Source organism: Lactuca serriola, chromosome 7 (genome assembly GCF_051521515.1).
Source record: "Lactuca serriola cultivar US96UC23 chromosome 7, Lser_US96UC23_V15, whole genome shotgun sequence".
In the NCBI taxonomy this organism is placed as follows: domain Eukaryota; kingdom Viridiplantae; phylum Streptophyta; class Magnoliopsida; order Asterales; family Asteraceae; genus Lactuca; species Lactuca serriola.
This window is the reverse complement of record NC_136414.1, coordinates 62913792-62918756: the sequence shown is the minus strand read 5'-3', so window position 1 is coordinate 62918756 and position 4965 is coordinate 62913792. Positions and strand designations below refer to the sequence as shown.

Here is a 4965-nt window from a genome sequence, read left to right as displayed (position 1 = left end):
CAAAAAAACAACACAGAATAGTCAGAACGAAAAAATAACACAGAGATAGTCGGGACGAGAAAATAAGACAGAAATAGTTCAAACGAAAAAATAACGTAGGGATAGTTCAAACAAAATAAATAACATAGGGATAATCTGATCGAAAAAATAACATAGAGACAGTTAGGACGAGAAAATAACACAGAGATAATCTGAATGAAAAAATAATGCAGGGCTAGTCCGAACAAAAAAAATGGCATAGGATAATTCGAACGAAAAAATAACAATTGAATAATTTGAACGAAAAAATAGAATACAAATAACTAAAAACAAAATGGATAGTCCAGACATAAAAAAACCATATGGATAGTTGAAACGAAAAAAAAAATAACATATGGATAGTCGGAACGATACATGAAGATGGTTGTAATATTTTTATTAAAAAATACATAAGATACAATCGTTCGTAAAAATAAAGATACAAGTATGTATAATAAATATTTTCTAAAATATAAATAACTAAAACAAAATGACATAATTGATTAAAACTATAATAATAATAATAATAACACCTTCTTGTTTTGTGTAGAAAAAAGACGAAATAAATTGGTGATAATAATAATAACCCATATTTTCTGAAATATAAATAACTAAAACAAAATGACATAATTGATTAAAACTATTATAATAATAATAATAATAATAATAATAATAATAATAATAATGATAACACCTTCTTGTTTTGTGTAGAAAAAAGACGAAATAAATTGGTGATAATAATAATAACCCCTTGCTTTGTGTAGAAAAAAAAAAAAAAAAAAAAAAAAGAAAGATTTAACGTCGTGGACGGCAGGATTCGAACCTGCGCGGGCAAAGCCCACATGATTTCTAGTCATGCCCGATAACCACTCCGGCACGTCCACTGATTTGACTTCGTTGCGTCCATAATCTTATTAAAACTCTTGTTTTCACACATGGTATATGACAAGTATTTTTTATTTTTTAATAAAAATGATATCTAGTTTCAATTAAAGACTTTAACTGTTTTCAGCCCTATCATAAACTTATTTTTATGAACCAGTACTGTGGGATTGTTTTAACGACTTGCAAGTCAATCTTTTGCCTTAATTCAAGCCTGGTAAGTTCATTCGGGTTCAATTGTCGCAAACTAAAACCCTTTTTGTAACACATATCAAGATTTGAAAAAAACAAATTATATTGTATTTGACATGAATTAGAGTCGAATAATGCTATCAACAAAATTTACTTATGCCAAGCTATATTTACTTATCCCATATTATAAGCTATTTTAATATTCTCACTAAATTCTAAATTACAATAAATTCAAAAAATAAACAAGTTTATATGTCAAAACACAGTCTAAGACCATAATAAACCTTGAGTTAGTTGGATTTGGGATCTAACTTGACTTCCTTCGATGCTAGTCAACCAGCATGAAAGTACAAGTTTTACCACTCCACATGCTCATACCAATTCTTCTTTTGAAGGAACAAAAACATATGTTACATTTTGTAATTATAATTTATATAACGCAATGATTTATGATTTATATGTCAATTTAGCCTCTTAAAATGTTTTTTATATAGATTAAACCAATATATTGTTTTCACCATTTATAATACCATTTTCTCCGATTTTTTGGTTTTTGAAAATACAAAATACAAAAAACACAACATACTTTCATCATTATATTAATTTGCTCATTAAAATATTAATATTTTTTTAATGGTTTAAAAGAAAGCATAACTATTTCATCAGTACAAATAAATCATAACCATAAAAACAAAAGCATTTAAAAGAACAAACAATAGTAGGTTTATAGAAAAGTTAAAACTTTAGGTTTCTTTTTGCTTTTATTGTTATAGAAAACGAAATAATTTGAACCAAAAATCCAAAATAACATCCTCTTAGGGTGGACGGATGTGATATCCCAAAATCCAAGATCAAAAATTTTATTTTTTTAATTTAATAATTCATAAAACAGATTAATGAAAACATCATCAAGGTTATCTTATATCATAAAAACCCATAGGTCATATGTCTCAAAACATGTCGTAGAATAATAATGTCAGAGTACAAATCCCAAGAATATCATAGTGTGGAAAATCGTGGTGTGATGCGTTGCAGTCATGCCGGCTCCTTTCCCTTCGAAGAAGAAGTACCTGAAACAAAACTGAAAACCGTAAGCACGAAGCTTAGTGAGTTCCCCCATAATACCACATACCATACAATAACATGTCGTCAGGCATATATGGGTGCCCGACCTACCCCTTCGGTCTCTTTCAACCGGTAACTGCCTAGCATATTTGGGTGTTGGCATACCCCTTCGGTCTCTTTCAACCAGATACCGCCTAACATACATGGGTGCTAGCCTACCCATTCTGTCTCTTTCATCCGGATATAGGGACTATTTCACCCCTACCACTACCACATAATACCCTTGCATAGACACATAAATCACATACTGCCTAGCATATCTAGGTGTTGGTCTACCCCTTCGGTCTCTTTCAACCGGTAACCGGGAACTATTTCACACCTACCACCACCACATAATAACGTAGCATACTAGAACATAAAACATAACATATAGTGGCATACCAAACATTTATCACAAAGACAATCATCTCAACTATAATCACCTACTAGTGGGCCGGCAATGGTGCCTTAGACCCACTTCTATTGGAAGGTAACTCACCTCGATAACTGGAAGTAGCTGCAAAAACTCCAGATATCACCCGACTCAAGCCCCTATACATAGAAGATTTCCTTTAATTCCCTTTTCCATACCCATCACCCCTTAAGGGTCAACTTTAGTCAAAGTCCAAGTGAAAGTCAACATTCTGGTCAAAGTCAACGTTCTGGTCAAAGTCAACACTTTGGGTTGACTCAACTCGTCGGGTTGGTCCATCAAGTCGCCAAGTTCCATAAATCATAAACCCTGAAATCATGATCCAACTCGTCGAGTTTCTCCTATCAACATAATCGGGACACCCCGACCCAACTCGTCGAGTTCTTCAGTCTATTAAGCCCTTCTTACTAGATTAAGCTCCTATCATTCAGATCTAAGCTCCCTACTTCATAAAACAGACTGGAAATGTCCTTAGAAGGGTAAAGTTTTCAACTTTACCCGTTAATACCCTTCCTTAAACCCCTAACTCTAAAAGGTCTAAATCTTAATCCAAAAGCCATTTATACTTCAAGTAGGGTGTACAAATAGAGATTTGGACCTTAGAGACCAGATGAACACGTAAAGTCTCTAACTTTCTCTCCATGCATGGCCTTTTGGAGCTTAAAAGGCCAAGATGGCATCCTAAAGCTTGCATGGGGCTTCAATGGCCATAAAGTTTGCACCTTTATGCCATGAAATCCCTTCAAAGTCCTAGATCTGGAAGTATACTCACTTAGGACGTCCATTTCCAAAGGATCATGCTTCTTGGACCAAAAACTCAATAAAGTGATAATAAGGAGATCTAGGAATTCACTAAGCAAGTTTGAGACTTGCTTACTAGAAAATGATGAGAATGAAGTGGTGTCTCTGAATCTACTAGCTTCTTCTTGAATCCTCAAACTTCTTCTTCTTCCACAAGCTTCAAACACACAAAACTCTCTCAAGGATGGCTCACAAACTCACATAAAGCATTAGGGTTTCGAGATTTAGGGTTTGGGATTTGGAGCCTGTAAATGAAGCCAGCCTTTGGAGGTTAAGGTGTTTAAATAGGGTGCAAAACCCTGAAAATTAGAGTTTCCTTCTGCCAGTCCTACTCGTCGAGTTGAGGCTCTCAACTCGTCGAGTAGACTTCCCATCCCGCGTCCAATTTTCGTCCCTACTCGACGAGTTTGGGGCCTCCAACTCGTCGAGTTCCTATATAAAAACGAATAAATTTTAATTAAATACATATCAAGAACCGAGCGTTACAAAGGAGCCACGGTGTGGCGTGGCAATTTAAGAGCAGTATCGTTGGTGGATTAGCTCCGAACAAGAAATGGTACCGCCGTTGTGTATAAATAAGTACATACAACAATCCCTTCCATATAAAATGGAAGGGGTGAGAGATAAACATAATGGGATGAACACAAAGATAAGGATAAATACGAAATCCTATATTAAGATGGTTCTGAAGCTGGTAATAAAGTTATTATTCTATCAGTTTCTTTTTTATAGATTTGATTGTAAAATAAATTTGTGGTAGTATACATATTATACATAAAAAGGAAGGACTGGCAAGGTCGTTGTTCTTGTTATTTCATATAAGCTACGTTCAAGTCAATTTCAAACACAAAAAAGTTAGTTTGAATATATTCTTGATGAATCTACATGATCTAACGATTATACATTTATGGATATTTTCCTTGGCCAAAGGTTACTAATGTAGGCCACGTTTCTTTTCTTTTGTCTTAACTAAAGTTTATTACGTCTGTGAATATTATTCCACTTGTTTTATTATTTAGTATTTGTTATTATTTTTAATGTTTTTAATATTTTTTTATTTGTATTTTAACATTTAGGCTTTAAGGAGTGGGTTGCTAGGAGGCGTTATCCTCGCTGCACACCGCCTCTTGGCGCATGCCTTTAGCTCGTTGGCCAAGGATTGCTACACCCACAACGAGAAAAGAGATAAATAAGCTTCGGTTGTGATTGATGTGGCTATTTTTTTTACTTTATTTTCAAAATAAAACCTATTAAAATCACACGCTACCACTCCCTACCTTTTTCAATGTATACATGTTAAGCTTATGTTGCAATAAAAAACCTATGTGGAAATAAAAGTACCTACATGGAAATATGTTAAGAGTGTTACCACTCATTCCGGTCTTAATAATGTTGATAAAATGTATAATTAAAAACCAATAATTACTAAAAATATACATAAGAATGGACAGAATCCATCTCTCCCAACCCATTTGTCACATCAACAATTATCCAGTCACTTTAATCATTTCCATATCACAACACAAGAAAATAAT

General features: G+C 33.6%; 1 non-coding gene across 1 annotated transcript; it reads right to left on the bottom strand.

The window, feature by feature from the left end:
* Nucleotides 1-820: 820 nt before the first annotated feature.
* On the bottom strand, nucleotides 821-902 carry TRNAS-AGA (transfer RNA serine (anticodon AGA)). The gene has a single exon. It is a non-coding gene; the product is annotated as a tRNA-Ser (tRNA).
* Between the last annotated feature and the right edge of the window lie 4063 nt (nucleotides 903-4965).